This window comes from Primulina huaijiensis, chromosome 4 (genome assembly GCF_012295235.1).
Source record: "Primulina huaijiensis isolate GDHJ02 chromosome 4, ASM1229523v2, whole genome shotgun sequence".
In the NCBI taxonomy this organism is placed as follows: Eukaryota; Viridiplantae; Streptophyta; class Magnoliopsida; order Lamiales; family Gesneriaceae; genus Primulina; species Primulina huaijiensis.
This window is the reverse complement of record NC_133309.1, coordinates 21,440,164-21,457,292: the sequence shown is the minus strand read 5'-3', so window position 1 is coordinate 21,457,292 and position 17,129 is coordinate 21,440,164.

The following is a 17,129-nucleotide window of genomic DNA, read 5'->3' as shown; positions in this document are numbered from 1 at the left end:
GAATTTGTCGATGAAGACAATTCATGTTTCAACCATGGAAAAACCGACCAAAGCCCAAGAAAGATGATTGTAGATCAATTGATAAGTACAAGAGGTCCTTCAACAAGAAGAAAAGATCTAAATATGACAAGAGATCATTCAAGATAAAACGTGACCATAAAGCTTTGGTGGCTGAGGACAGTAAGGATAAGTGGACATATTCCGATTTATCTGAGTCAAAGAGTTCAATCAGTGGGAGTGATGAAGAAGAAGTTCAGTGCCTCATGGATAATGTTGAAAAGAGTCCACAAGTGAAGATGTATTCGATTTTAACTCAACTGATTTTACACTAGATGATTTAATATTAGCATTACATGATATGATAAATGAGTATAAAAAAAACTTTCTCAATCAATCGACAAAGTCAAGGCTAAGCAATAAGTTCTGCCTGACAAGAATACCGAGCTTAACTGGGAAAGGACATGTGAAATGTTGAGCCTCAAAGTAGAAATTGCAAAGCTAAAGACTGAGAATGAGCTAATGCGAGTTGAGTATCAGTAGTTGAGTTCTTAAAATAGAAACTAACTGAATTGGTCAAACTCTAGAACATGTAGTTAGTCAGCCTGTGAATGCAAGAGTTACAAAAACCATAAGGAGACAAGACTGGTCTTGGTGTCAATAACAATGAAAGCACTCTAGAGTCAAGTACCAAACCGAGACTGAACATGTGCAAAGGAAATTCATTCACTTTGTTAAGTCCAACACTGTATATGAACATCGGGATCCTATCCATCAAGTTGAAAAACCTATTGAACAGACGAAGAAAGGCAACAAGTTTTGTATTGGTTACAAAAATGAGAGTACTCATGCCAAGCCTAACTGGTCTGATAAAAATTCAGCTCAATAAGACATAACTTTGGAATGGTAAGTCCTATCGATACTGTAACTACAAGCCTATTCATAAGACATATAGGCCGATGATAGAAAAGGCGAACAACATGTATTTGATTCACATAGAGCATGGCACACATATTTTTCTGCACAACCTTTTCAGAAAAACCAAAGAGGTCAGTCTACTAAACTGATCCAAGTGTGGGTTGCTAAAGGGCTAATCCCATTTGGACCCAAATACGACTGGGTACTAGTTGAAATTTTCTGGTGATTATATATTAAAATAGAATAATCGCTAAAAGAATCACTTTGGTACTTGGACAATAGATTTTCAAAGCACGTGACTGGTAAAGCCTAACTGCTAACTTAACTCATCAAATACGTAGGTCTCAGAATCATTTTGGTGAATGCAAAGGGTAAAACTGTGGGTAAAGTTAAGATTACTCATGGAAACATTACCGTTAATGATGTTAGTTGTTGAAAATTTATAGATTTATTTGGTCCAATGTAATTGTTGATGATTTTCTCAATTTACTTGGGTTATATTTTTAAGTGGTAAAGATTGCACCAATTCCCAACTTATTAATTTCTTAAATGCATTCAAAATGAGAAATCAAGTTCAATAATCAAGATCAGAAGTGATCGAGGAACTAAATTTACTAACAAAACTTTGAACCTTATCAGTTAGAACAGAGAATTCATCACGAATACTCAGCTGCCCGATCTCCTGAACAAAATAAAGTAGTCGAAAGAAGGAACAGAACCTTGAATGAAGCTGCTAAAACTATGCTTGTTGATTCAGGAATTTCACAAATATTTTGGGAAAAAGCCATCAATACTGCATGCTACACTTAGAATAGAACAATGATCAACAAGAAGGCTGATAAAACTCTATATGACATATGAAATGTGAGTAACCCTGATATGTCATATTTTCATATTTTTGGATGCATATGTTACATTCATAATAATGAGAAAAATCATTTGACTGCATTTGATGATAAATCAGATGTTGGATATTTTTCTGGGATAATCGACAGTTAATAAGGTCTTTCGAGTATTTAACAAAAGGACTTTAAAGGTTGAAGAAACTGTGCATGTTGTTTTTGATGAAACAAAGTTGACACAAGCAAACTAACACAACTGATCTAAAGTGAAGATGAGATTACTGTAAACAAGAGAACTCTTCTGTCACCTGGACAAGAGATACTATATCAATCAATTAGACAAGATGAGATTTTTGATGACCAGACGGATCTTAACCAAGCCAAATTGAACCAGACTGATGATGTTCAGAATGTTGAAAACTAGACTAATGATAACCCAACTAAGGTCAATCAAGCTGATCCTACACCAAACAATAGTAACGATAACTCTTTGGTTTCATGCTACAGATGGAGTAAAAAGAATCCACCATCATTGGTGATTGACAACCCCTCAGTCCCAACTAAGGACAAGAAAACAAATGCTAAATGAGTTCTTACATACTATTTTGATCTCACAAATGGAGCCTAAGAAGATTGATGAAGCATTGATGGAAAAAAAATTAAATAAAAGCAATGCAAGAAGAACTAAATCAGTTTGACAGAAACAAAGTATGACATTTGGTTCCAACACCAACAAATTAGTCAGCCATTGGAACTTGATGGGTCCATAAAAACATACTGAATGAAGATGGGACTGTGATTAGAAACAAAGCTAGATTGATTGCATAAGGCTTTAGATAGGAAGTAGATATAGATTTTGATGAAACCTTTGCACCAGTAGTCAGACTGGAAGCAATCAGAATTTTTCTTGCATATGTCACCTGCAAGAACTTCAAAGTTTACCAAATGGGTGTAAAAATTGCATTCCTAAATGGTCAAATGCAAGAAGAAATGTATGAGGAACAACCACCAGATTTTGTTAATCATGTTTTATCAGATTATGTATTTAGATTTAATAAAGCTTTATATATATTAAAACAAGCACCACGAGCCTGGTATGATACTTTATCACAATTTTTGCTTGACCATGGTTTTACAATATATTCTGTTGATAAGATCTTACTCATTTTTGTTAAAGATGATCATACTTTTCTAATTCAGATTTAAGTTGATGATACTATTTTCGGTTCTACTAATTCAAAACTGTGCGAGAAGTTTGCTAAACTGATGTAGGAAAATTTGAGATGAGCATGATGGAAGAACTGACATTATTTCTTGGTTCACAAGTCAAACTGTTAGACAATTGAATTTTCATAGTCAGACTAAGTACACAAAATATTTTTTGAAACGATTTGGCATGGAAACATTTTCTGCTATAGCAACCCCTATGAGTTTATCAGTTAAGTTTGATAAATACAAATGGATAATATCATTTGAGGTAACCATGTATCGAGATTTGATAGGTTCACTATTGTAACTAATTCTCAGTCGACCTGATATCATGTTTGTTGTATGCATGTGTGCTATATTTCAGTATGATTCTAAATAGTTTCATTTCTTAGCTGCCAAACGTATTCTCAAATATCTAAAGAAAACTCAGAATTTTGGATTGTGGTATGCCAAGGATTTATATTTGAATCTAGTTGGATACTATGATGCAGATTATGCAAGATGTATGTTTAATCGAAAAAGTACTAGTGGATTATGTCAGTTTCTAGGAGACCTACTGATTCCTTGGTTTAGGAAAAAGCAAAAATCTATTACAACATCAATTGCGGAGGCTGGATATTTAGCTGTGGAAGTTGTTGTGCCCAACTACTCTAAATTTAACAACAAGTAAGAGACTATGAGATCGATGCTTAAGAGCCTTCAGTTTTCTATGACAATACTAGTGTAATTGTTATCACATACAATCCAGTTTTGTACTAATAGATAAAGAATATTAACATTCATCATCATTTCATCCGAGATCATGTGTTGAAGAAGGACATTAGATTGGAATATGACTCTACCAAGTAATAAGCTACAGATATCTTCACTAAACGCTTGCTGAGAATAAGTTTTCTTACTTTAGAAATGTTTTAGGATTTATTGGTTTATCTTAACTGTGTTATTATTTTACTTAGAGGAAATTGAGTCTCAAAGCCATACTGATAAGACAATAGTTAGTTACTCTTTGAGTCACGCTAACTGTCAATTTAGTTTTATAGCCAAATTGACAGATACATTCTTAGTCTAAGTGATCTTATCATTTAATAAAGCCTCCAATATTTATCTCTCAGGCCTAAGAGACAAAACATGAACATCTCTACATTTGGGATGTTGGTTGTTATTAAAGAGATAGGAGAGGAACTGGCTGAGACCAAGATGGCATCGAAGAAGAAAGTCAGTCATACTGCGTCTCCAAAGAAAAAAAAACCGGTTCTGTTAACCAGTGACTCTGAGGCACACTACTATTCCTCCGAAGAAGAAGACAAGGAATCTGAAAGTCAGACCTGCATCTACTCCACTCAAAAGCCTTTCTCCTTCCCAAGAACCAAGTACTGAGAAAAATGATGACAAGGCAACTGACAAGCCAGCGGAGAAACTAAAACTAATAGTTGTGGCCACTCAAAAGAGTTGTGATAATGGAACCGGTTGAGTACACCAAGTCAGGGATGGATTCCACCATTACCACAAAGTCAATTTTTGGGAATGGTAAAGAAAAAGGGACTGAAGCTCTAGAGAATGATTCTACATCTACACTTCATACTCAAATTGACTCACTAATGGATGAAGTTAATACATATGCTGAGTACAAGGTTGAGTTCTTTGCTAAATAGGTTGAGTTCAGAACATTCACCTTCTCCAGGAAACTGAAGAAGAAGACTACTTTGAATAAGTTTATTTATCTTGAAAAGGTAGTTCTAAAACAAGTCAAGAATGTGATGATTGTTGAAGCACTTCAACTCAGAGACTATCTAATAGATCTCTTGTGGATTAAGAAGATCACTGCAATTTGTGCAAAATTCATAGTCAACTATGATCCTACTAGTCAAACTGCTTTCGATGACATCGTTGTACTTAATCAAATGGACATGGATATAATCACTCTGCATATGAAGGTAAAAGTTTGGGAGAATGATCATCAGTTATTCATACCATTTTACACCAAATCTAAAGAAAATATGAGAAGGTCACCGAATCTGATAAGTTTCCTGCCAACCCAACTGAAGACACCATTCAGGATGATGACTCTTCATCCAGTCAGCTTTATCAAATTCTTGCCTCCTCTCCTCTAATTAGGGAAATTACCTTGAAGAAGTTGTGCATTACACAACAACATATTGGGGATCTGCATGAAGAAGGAGTTGAAGAACAGGTTCTGGTCCATGAATTTTTAACATTGCTGGATCAACTGATGAAATTCTTGCAAAAATGTAGGAACAAGTTGAAGAAGCGGCCTCTGCTGAACTATTCTCCAAGGTTGAAGTTATGATGAGTGAAACACACTCAGTAGTGTTTGAGATTGTTCAAGATTTAGTGAATCAGATAGGGAATGAAGATGTAGTCACTCAGTCTGTTATGCAAACTGAACAAGTTTTTCAAGCTCAACCGACTCTGCTGATTGAACAAAGACCATCATCCAGTTCAAATCCAAATCTCTCCCATGTTGTATCTGAACCTATCTCGGTCAAAGTTATTCTAATTTGAAACTATACATTATTTAAATCTAGTTTTTTTAACATAAATAAAGTCGGAAAACTTCAAAGTCTATAGAGAAACAAATATAATAAAAAGATTGAACATCGAGACTCGAGATGTAATTGTGAAATTAAATTATCCAATCAAAAACTAAGAAAGAAGAAAATTTTATGTTTAATATCCGAAAAATTACAAAGTACGATATAACAGTAAACATAATACATGTAAGTGGATCGACTCATCAAGTTTCCATTGAAATATGATCCATACAAGGAAAAACACTTGTCATTCGTTCTTTATTATCGGCATCCCCAAAACATCGGGGGTCGAAATATGGCTTTCAAATTAAATTTCGAATTAGTGGATGCTTCCAAAGAGAGTGACGATGCAAAGATTGAACCTCGAAATGTAACTCTGGAATTAAACCGTTAAACCAAAAGCAAACAAATAAGTAAAATCAAAGTTTTATAGGCAAATGACAAAATAACTATATTGATACAAAAAGACAAACATAAGACATACCAAAAGGCAAACATAATACATGAGGACAATTTTATAAACAAACAAGGAAAAATTACACTTTTATATATATATAAAAAAATAATAATAGATGATGTTGATGAGGTAAATCATCATTTCTTAGTCACGAGAGCCTTCATGGTTTGTTTGCAATAATTAGAACAAAATTATGTAATAAATTAATTAAGTTACAAGTAAATTATACATGTACTTTTTGTGTGTATACAAATGTGAAATAAATTTTTTATTATTTTTTATCAGTTTAATTTATTGAGATTGTTATTTTAGTAAATCTCATTTGAATTATTTTGGAAAAGATCAGAACTTATATGAAAATCAAACTACTTCCTAGCTAGCTACTATTTATGCAGTTATATTATTCTTTGATTGAAAACTTTTGTATATCAATAGCTTCGAAATTATCCCTTTAATCGTTTCATCTACATTGAACTTGGGATATTTTTTTAAATTAAATTAATGGGATATTTGTGATTATATTTTCTCCTTGGTTTGCTTTAATTTGCTTTGATTTTCTTTTTAATTGTTACTATCTTCTTAAGCAAAAAAATAAAAATAAAAATAAAAATTTACTCAATTATTTGGAAGAACCCTTATATTTATTTCATAATAGACTCGTCAAAATTCTTGAGCCAATTATGAGAAGCTATACGTAAAATACAAAATCAGGGAGAAATTAATACTCCCTCTATCCCAGTTATTGAATCAACATTTTCATTTGTCTTTTTTAACTAATTTAATTAGTAAAACAAATTTTTTGTTACAACTACCTCTGGCCCATCTCCAACCAAAAAGGAAGACAGGCCCACCAAGGGCCCAGGTATTCTCCTATAAATACCAGATTTTAGCGTTCAGTTGATTCATTCACTATATTGTTTTCAGTAGCACCCTTAGCTGCTCCCCTCATATATCCTCAGTCTCTGACTTGAGCGTCGGAGGGGCTACGCCAGGACACCCTCCTGGCCCCCTTCTAACGGTCTTATTCTTGATTTCAGGCTCAGAGTAATCTTAAAGCCCACGTCTGAACTAGTGACGCTCGTTGGGATTGGACCCGAAATTTCCCGTGAGTATCACTTGGCGCCGTCTGTGGGAACACTTGAGTTGAGACGTAGAGATGGTAGAACACTTGAGTTCGCGTCCTCAGAAGGGACCCGAACAATCTCATGTTGAGACAAGACATGAACAACCGCGTCTTGAGACGAGACATGAACAACCTCGTCAAGAGACAAGAACCAAGCAGCCCCTTCACGAGGCAAGGGTCGAGCAAACCCGTCCCAATGAGAATGTGGGGAACTTGACTCTGGAGCAGTTGGGCCAATTTATCACCCGGATAGTAGATGAGGCCATGAAAAGGAATCAAGAGTCTGTGTTTGTAGAGGAACAGGCCGCCCGTTAGGAGCGTGAGGAAAATGTTGAAGTCCACTAGTGCAGGGTGGAGGAGACGCAACCCCTCCAAAGTGGGGAGATTAGTGAGATGGGGGAGATGTGGAAGGAGATACGGAGGTTGAGGGAGCAGGTAGGAAGCAGGACGCGGGTGCCCAAGAGAGGAAGTCCTTTTTCACAAGCCATTTTGGAAGGACTTCCTCCGAATTTCCGACAGTCAAACGTTGAAGAGTATGACGAACATGCGGACCCCGAAGAACACCTGGGGAGATTTGAGAATGCGGCTCTGTTGCACAAGTATTCGGACGGAGTCAGGTGCAGGGTGTTTCTGGGCACGTTGGTGAGGTCAGCCCAGCAATGATTTAATACCCTGCAGCCCAACTCCATACAGTCTTTTGAAGATTTCGCTACAGCTTTCTTGCACCGATTTGCCAGCAGCAAGAGGCACCAGAGATATTATTTGAGCCTGTTCGTGATGAAACAGCAAGAGACTGAAACTTTGTGAGAATTTGTCCAGCGTTTCAACAGTGCAGCGCTAGAGATACCGGCGGCTACCCCTGACATCATGATAAGTGCCTTTACACAAGGACTGAGGGGAGGGGAGTTTTTCAAGTCGCTGGTCAAGAAGCCTCCGTCGAGCTATGATGATCTGTTGGCTCGAGCTGAGAAGTATGTCAACTTGGAAGATGCCCAACGATACAGAAGGATGGAGAACCGGCTCGGAGGAAGTAGAGCTGAGGGAGCGGAGAGATGTGGTAGGAAGAGAGGTGTAGGTGAAAGGGAGGAGGACAGAGCCAGAGTTAGAGGACAATTCTCATCACATGTTCCTCTAAATAGAAGTCGGGATAAGGTGATGGAGGTGAGGGAGTCAGGGGAGAGGGAGGGGAAGTCGCGGAGGGTTTGAGAGTAGTGCTCGGCCTCCACCGCGGGATAGACAAGAAAGATCTTCATCCGGGAGTGAGCTGGGATCTCTCCCGTCTTCTAGGCGGGGTCGAGGCCCTCCGTGGATAAATCGGAGGGTCGAAGAGCCGAGGGGAGAAGGTCAAGGGCAGGATGTCCCTCGGGAGCATGTTGAACCGAGGAGGGGAAAAAATGAGGATAACCACCATACGAGAGGAATTATTCATATGATCTCGGCGGGTGCTACTGATGGAGATTCCGGACGAGCTCGGAAAGCGCATGGGAGGAGGTTAGAGAACTTTGAAATATCTAGAGGTGCAGACTTACCCCAGGATCCGGTCATCAGTTTTGAGCCGGAAGACCTCCGAGACGTTGTGACTCCACATAACGATGCCTTGGTGGTGACGACCACCGTTGCCAATTACTATGTGGCACGAATCTTTATTGATAATGGAAGCTCAGTGAATATCTTGTTCAAGAGCACTCTGGAACAGATGAAGGTGGAGGGATTTGAGTTCGAGCCGATTTCTACTCCTCTATAAGGGTTTGCAGGACATGCCATCCCGCCGCTGGGTCAGATTGTCCTTCCTCTATCTTTGGGACATGAGCCTCGGTGGGTAACGAAGATGACAACATTTACCGTGGTGGACACCCCATCCGCTCACAATGAAATTCTGGGACGACCGACCCTAAAGGATTTTAGAGCTGTAGCCTCCACATATCATCAGAAGCTTAAGTTTCCTGTTGGAAAAGGAGTTGGAGCCCTATGCGGGGACCAAAAATTCGTGCGTCGGTGTTATGAAGGGGTAGTGAGGGAGGAAGGAAAAAGAGCGCGTGTGGAGGTTAACATGATTATGAAAAGAAGAAGTGAGTGAATTGTTCCTGTTGAAGGTACAAGAAGATCAGAGGGGAAAGTTGGACCCAGAGTGGGAGGGACTTTTCAGAGTGATTGATAAATTTAATTCTGGAGCTCATTACTTGGAGAATGCTCAAGGAAAGGCTTTAAAGAGACCCTGGAATGCTTACCACCTTAGAGAGTATCATTCTGGATTTTATCTTCCATGTATTTCATCTTTGCATTTTCCCATGTAATCAGTTAGAATTCAATAAAATCAAGTTCTTCTTTTCAGTTCTTGAATGTTGATGTATTAGAAAAGTGAGAAAATTTTTATTTTCCTGCTAAGGCATCGCTTAGCAGAGGAGTTAGAGGGAGAGGGCAGGAGAGAAATTAAATTTTTCTACTAAGGCATCGCCTGGTAGAGGAGCAGAGAGCAGGAGAGAAATTAAATTTTTCTACTAAGGCATCGCCTAGTAGAGGAGCAGAGAGTGAAGAGAAAAATTTTATTTTCCTACTAAGGCGTCGTCTAGTAGAGGAGTAGAGCGAAGGAGAAAAATTTTATTTTCCTACTAAGGCATCGCCGGGTAGAGGAGCAGAGGGCAGGAGAGAAATTAAATTTTCCTACTAAGCCATCGCCTCGTAGAGGAGCAGAGGGCAGGAGAGAAATTAAATTTTCCTATTATGGCATCGCCTAGTAGAGGAGCAGAGTGAAGGACAAAAATTTTATTTTCCTACTAAGGCGTCGCCTTGTAGAGGAGCATAGGACAGGAGAAAAATTAAACTTTCCTACTAAGGCATCGCCTAGTAGAGGATTAGAGGGCAGGAGAAAAATTAAACTTTCCTACTAAGGCATCGCCTAGTAGAGGAGCAGAGGGCAGGAGAGAAATTAAATTTTCCTACTATGACGTCGCCTAGTAGAGGAGCAGAGTGAAGGAGAAAAATTTTATTTTCCTACTAAGGCCTTGTAGAAGAGCAGAGTGAAGGAGAAAAATTTTACTTTCCTACTAAGGCATCTCTCGTAGAGGAGCAGAGGGCAGGAGAGAAATTAAATTTTCCTACTAAGGCATCGCCTAGTAGAGGAGCAGAGGGCAGGAGGGAAATTAAATTTTCCTACTATGACGTCGCCTAGTAGAGGAGCAGAGTGAAGGAGAAAAATTTTATTTTCCTACTAAGGCATCGCCTAATAGAGAAGCAGAGGGCAAGAGAAAAATTAAACTTTTCTACTAAGGCATCGCCTAGTAGAAGAGCAGAGTGCAGGAGAAAAATTAAACTTTTTTACTAAGGCATCGCCTAGTAGAGGAGCATAGGGCAGGAGAGAAATTAAATTTTCCTACTATGGCGTCGCCTAGTAGAGGAGCAGAGTGAAGGAGAAAAATTTTATTTTCCTACTAAGGCCTTGTAGAAGAGCAGAGTTAAGGAGAAAATTTTTATTTTCCTACGAAGGCATCGCCTAGTAGAGGAGCAGAGGGAAGGAGAGAAATTAAATTTTTCTACTATGGCGTCGCCTAGTAGAGGAGCAGAGTGAAGGAGAAAAATTTTATTTTCCTATTAAGGCATCGCCTAGTAGAAGAGCAGAGTGAAGTAAAAAATTTTATTTTCCTACTAATGCATCGCCTAGTAGAGGAGCTGCTTGAAAAATTAAATTTTCCTACTTAAGGTATCATCTAGCAGATGAGTTAAAGGGTGGGGGTGTTGAATTTTGATTTTTCTACTACGGCATCGCCTAGTAGAGGAGTTAATAGATGAGAGCATTGAAATTTTTATTTTCTTGCTTAAGGTATGCCAAGCAGAAGAGAAGTAGAGCTGGAGATTTTATTTGGGCCTAGCGGGTTAATAATATCATATACAAAATCAGAAGAAGACATAAGTGTTATGGATAATCAAACAGGAAAAAAAGAGAACTGACCCGGGTAAGCTGCGGAAAAATACTCAAAGGACAGAACCGCTAGAACGAACAAGTAATGAACCCGGGACGAGAGCAGGCGCGTTGGCAGGAGCGTGCGCTGGGCGAGCACTCGGCGCTCGGGCGAGAGGGGCACGGCGTGGGCGAGCACGCGGCTTGGGGCGAGGGGCGAGCCTGGCACGGCTTGGGGCGAGGGGCGAGCGTGGCACTGGCTGTGGGTGAGCACTCGGCGCTCGGGCGAGCGTGGCACGACGTGGGCGAGCAAGCGGCGTGGGGCGAGCGTGGTGGCTTGCGCGCTCGGCGAGGCGCTGGTCTGGGTGAGCTTGTGGCTGGGCAGGCGCTCGCGGAGGTTGCAGCAGGGGCGCCGGGCGAGCGCACGGCTGGGGCGAGCTTGCTTGGCGAGCTTGCAGTAGGGGTGCCGGGCGAGCGCGACGCTTGTGTGCGCGAGGCGATGGGCGTCGGGCGAGGTGCTGTCAGGGCGTGATGAGGGCTAGGGCGCGCTGGGCGTAGCACTGGGGCGCGAGCGCGCACTGGGGCGGAGCGCTTGCAGCAGGGGCGAGGTGCGCTCGGCGAGCTCGTGGCGGAGGCGCTGGGCGAGCGTGGCAGGGTCACTGGGCGAGCGTGGCTCGAGCGCTGGGCGAGAGTGGCTCGGACGTTGGGCAAGAGTTAGGCGAGTGCGGCAGGGGCGAGGCGAGCGTGTGGGCTTGGGCGAGCTCGGCTGGGCAGGGAGATGGCGAGACAAGCGAGCGTGAGGGCTCGGCGGCGTCGGGCGAGCTCACGAGCGCAGATGTAGAGAGAGAATGTGGGCTGCGATGGTGGAGCGTACGTGAAGTGCAGAGGAAATTATGTAGTGGAGAAGTGAAATTGAAAGGAGGAGACGACTGCTATTTATAGGGGAGCTCAGATCTTTGGAGATTGACGAACGAAAGGAAAAATGAACGGCAGGTCGATCCCCGTAATTTTCGCAGCGGTAACATCGTTCGTTAACGACAAACGAAATTAATTTTTCTGGCACGGTATGCCCTCATCGCCGATAAACTATGGACAACACAATTAATCGAACTTTGAACCTACGATTCAGTTCGACTCGGGAGGGGGAGACTGGTGATATCCCATGGATGGTCCCACTACCCCTGCCCATCCCCAGCCCAAATGGAAGACAGGCCCACCAAGGGCTCAGGTATTCTTCTATAAATACCAGGTTTTAGCGTTCAGTTGATTCATTCACTATATTATTTTCAGCAGCACCCTTAGCTGCTCCCCCCATATATCCTCAGTCTCTGACTTGAGCGTCGGAGGGGCTACGCCAGGACACCCTCTTGGCCCCCTTCTAACGGTCTTATTCTTGATTTCAGGCTCAGTGTAATCTTAAAGCGCACGTCTGAACTAGTGACGCTCGTTGGGATCGGACCCGAAATTTCCTGTGAGTATCATGAAGAAACCCTAATTATGTATTCTACCATTTTCTTGGTTCCATATTCTTCAAGTGATATGAATGCATTATGCTGCCACTGGTCCCCTACATGTTTCAAGTCTTTGTTGCGTGAATAGTTCTACTATTTTTTTAGAATTTATGCCATTGTTTTTAAATTTTTTTTTATAATATTATATTATGTATTATATGATATTGATTATTACATACATAATAGTATATATGCAATGCAAACATTGGGATCTATTGTGCTTGATGTATGGACGAGAAATATATGGGGGTTTCGTTTGAGTTATGAGCATTGGAAAAATATATATTAGAAAAATTTCTTATCTAGCTTATAAACACTACCATTTGATACTGTAATTTGTGTGTATTTCATTTTTTGTCTTTTCACTAAGCATATGAATTGTAGGTAAAATTTTGTGGCTTTACCTAAAATGTAAAACTTAAATATTTTACATCATACAACAGTTCAATGATCACGTGCTCTTTATCATTTTCTGGTTTCATGTCAGCACTCCAGTGAAAAACGATTAAAATTTTAAAAATACAAATTAATGAATTAAGGCATAATTGACTAACAAAATGACCAAAGACGATAAAGTTGAAAGTTTTCCTAATGAAATTGTTAGAGTATGTATCTTGTGAGACAATCTCAAAAGAAGTGTAAACTCAGCTCATATTTACAATGCAAAGTAATATTTTGGCTTAAAAATTGATATTTTTCCATGGGCGACCCAATTAGAATATATGCCTTATAAAATTGAGTCATGAGATCGTTTCAGAAGAGTTTTTATGAAGTTGTTATTGGTTCGACCTTTTGTTTATTCTGGAAATTAAAGTAGTTTATAAGTAATAATTGACAAGTATGTAAATATTATGTTCGTTATAAATTTATTGAAATATTAGATACGGGTCCAAAATTTTATTAGCAAGGTAGATTAGCCAAATCCGTTCCAGACCAATTCCGTTGTCATCCATACTTATTAATAACTACTAAAATGACACTTGTACGTATTTCGTATATGTGATCATATTATTTTTATATTTTTATTGTAAAATCTAAATCTCAACAATTAGTAATATAATAATTAGCTTAAACTTAATGCAAAATATAATAATCAGATTGTATTTAAATAGTAAGTTATAAATAATATTGAATTAGAGAGAAAATGATAACTTTGAATTGGATGAGGCGAATTTAAGGAAAACGTATTTTGGTCATATAATTTGTCATTTTACGATTTTTATTATATAAGTCTTCAAATTTCAATTTTAGTCTTGTATCTTCTGATTTTTGGAAATTTATTATGTTTTTATTCTAAATGCTGATGCCGCACTATACATTTCAACCTTGCATCTGCGCTGAATTGGTGGCACATCAGCCTTATGTCGAAAAAAGGACTAGAATTTCCAAACAAGACAAAAATAACGGACTAAAATTAATATCTGACAACATAAAGAAATAAAATCACAAAATGACAAATATATAGAATCCGAATATAATTTTCCCGATTTTTATTGGTTTGATATATTTATCTATTGCATATTTTCAGGGGAAATAATTCTTGACATCCATTGCCTTATAATGAAGTAAAAACATGTCAAGAATGATAAAACAACTGTCCAACCGGCAAAAAAGTTTTAATCAAAACGGTTGAATGACTTTTGTGGAAGCTGTGATTTTATCCAACCACTGGTATTTAAATATCTTCATTATTATATTTAAATTGATTTTAGGGAAAAAAATTTGGTATTGATTTTTTAAAATTATCGAAAGCTTTTACACGCGGTTTTTCAGCGTCATTTCATATGTCTTTTTAAATTTTCAAAATTCAAAAATACATAAATGTACTGATACGTGATTGTTTCACAGATATTAAAAAATTTTGTCCAGATTTTACTCTATCAGAATTATTTGTGCTTCCACTTGTTTTTTCTCAAATTCTCTAACTAGATTCAAAGATGTCGATCCAAAAGACATGTCTTTCCATCAGCAATGATGCTATCTCTTCTGTTATGGAGATACTCGAAGCTTTTGGTCTAGAGAAGTTTCTCAACTGGAACTCCACTTTCAATCTCCCTATTGTTAAGAAATTCTTCGCCTCAGCAATGATGGAACATGAGAGAATCATTTGCAGCATCGAAGGGTCAAACTACATCATCTTCCAAATATTTTTTGGAGATACTCTGAAATTGCCTACAACTAGTTTGGAGAAACTTTCAGATAGTCCAGATGGAAACGCCGATATTTGGAACATTAAGTTCTCTCTAGCTTGCAGCGCTATCTCTATTGTGACAGAGAAGCATGATCTCAATATGGAATTATGATTCCTAGCCAACATAGTGGCCAAAGCCCTATTAGCCAAAGCAGGGTCATACGACAAGATCACTCAGGAGAAGTTCTAGTACATGGCGGTGATCGCATCAAAGATTGGTTCCAACTGGTCTGATATCCTATTTGGGACTCTCTACGATGACCAAAGGAAAGGGTAAGTCAGAAAGATTATCACTGCAGATTGGTTATCTACTGGAACTATTGAAGGTGACTGGTGATACCCCATAAGGATCCGGGTCGTTGATGACCCGGACACTATCAAGAGCCCGAGCACTACATATCTCCCAAGTATTCTTCGAACAGCTCGGTCTCCCGCGCAATCATCGCCCGAGCTCTCATATAAGTATCCGGGTAATCAATTGCCCGAGCCACCTCGAGAATTGAACCATACTCGAGTATGATGATACATGACGTCTAATCTGTCAGAACAACTTGGGCTTGGAGTGTCCTATAAGTCATCAGAAATAGGGTATGGGCAGCCGACTTGCCATACTTAGTAGGTAACACTAGAATCAAGGTACCTACCTCATCTTCTACTATAAATAGCAGGTATTAATGTCATTTAAAGATTCTAAAATCTTTGAACTCTTAAGCATTATACATATTTTCTCCCAAATATTGCTTGTGTTCATCTTCAACCTGCTGACTTAAGCATCGGAGTGGCCACGCGGCGCCCATTCACGAGTTCCTTTCATTGTTTGCAGGTGCTATTGAAGCCATTATCTTCACTCAAATTCCCTAAAAACTATAAATTATTGATTTGACCCGTTGGAGCTCCTTACCCGGCTCATCCATTTCAACGAAGTCACATCATTGGCGCCGTCTGTGGGAAACTTGAGATTAAGGCGTTGATATGGCTCATACTCGAAGAACTAACCAAGAAAATTCCCGGGCTCATGGGGATAATGCGCGTACTTCGGGGCAAGGTGATGGTGTTCCTCCCACGGGACCCAATCTTATTACCATGACCCCGGAGGAGTTGGCAAGAATAATCTCCGAAGCGGTGGAGAAGACTGTGGCCAGGAGAGAAACTTCTCATCAAAATACACCACCCGGAGATGTGCAAATCAATGAGCAGGAGAAAGAGCAAGAGTTGAGGGAGGAGGAAGTGAGAGGAGAGGATGAGGAGTCTAGTGCTGGATCCAAATCACCTACCGTGGCTGAGGAGTTGTTGGAGCTAAGACAGAAAATGAAAGTTCTGGAAGGGCAGTTGGAGTGTCGTAGCATTTCTCGAGCTACTGCTAAGGGTTGCCCATTTACTGATATCATTGTCCGGGAACCTCTTCCCGGGAACTTCAAATCCGCCAAAGTAAAAGATTATGATGGCAATGCGGATCCTGAGGAGCACCTAGCCAGGTTTGAAAACATGGCCATGTTACACTGTTACGCAGATCGAATCAAGTGTAAAGTGTTCCTCACCACTTTGGTGGACGCAGCTCAAAGGGGGTTTGAGGGACTGTCCCCTCAGAGTATTAATTCATTTAAAGACTTCCAGAAGGTGTTCCTACACCACTTCAGTAGCAGCAAGAAATACAAGAAGACTGCTTCTAGTCTTTTCGAAGTCAAACAGAGCCTGGATGAAAGTTTGAGGGCTTATATTAAAAGATTTAATAGAATGGCTTTGGATGTACTTACTTGCGCTACTGAAACAAAAACTACGGCATTCACACAAGGCTTGAGGGAGGGTGAATTCTTCAAATCATTGACCAAAAAAGTGCCCGAGGATTTCGAAGATTTTTATCCCGGGCAGAAAAATACATCAACATGGAGGAAGCCCAGAAGCAGAAGAGGGAAGCTGTAAGGAAAGAAAGAGGAGACCGGGTAGCTAGGCCCGAGGAGAAAGGACAGAGAAGGAATAATCCAGGACACTACTCTCACCACGTGCCTCTTAAGATTACCCGGGACAGAGAGGTTCAGGAATGTAGTAGGTATCTGGCCCCGGACCATCAATTATCCCGACCTGAGAAAAGAGGATTTTGTACTCTCCATAAGGTGTGTTATCACAACACCGAAGATTGCAAAACATTGAGGGGAAACTATTCCTTCCCTTCCGCCCCAGAGCAAAGTCAAGCCCATAAGAGGCCGAGATTGCCATGGACATCTTCACAGCCAGGGCCCAACGCTCGGGGAGGAAGTATGAGGAATGTACCGAGAGGAGAGCCCGTTAGGAGAAGAGAGCCCGATCTTGAGACGAAAAAGAATTCACCCCCTGCTACAGGATTGATAAAAATGATATCAGGAGGCTCTACTGATGGAGACTCCAACCGGGCGAGGAAGTCGAGGAGTAGGAGGGAATGTATGGAGGTAGATGGAAT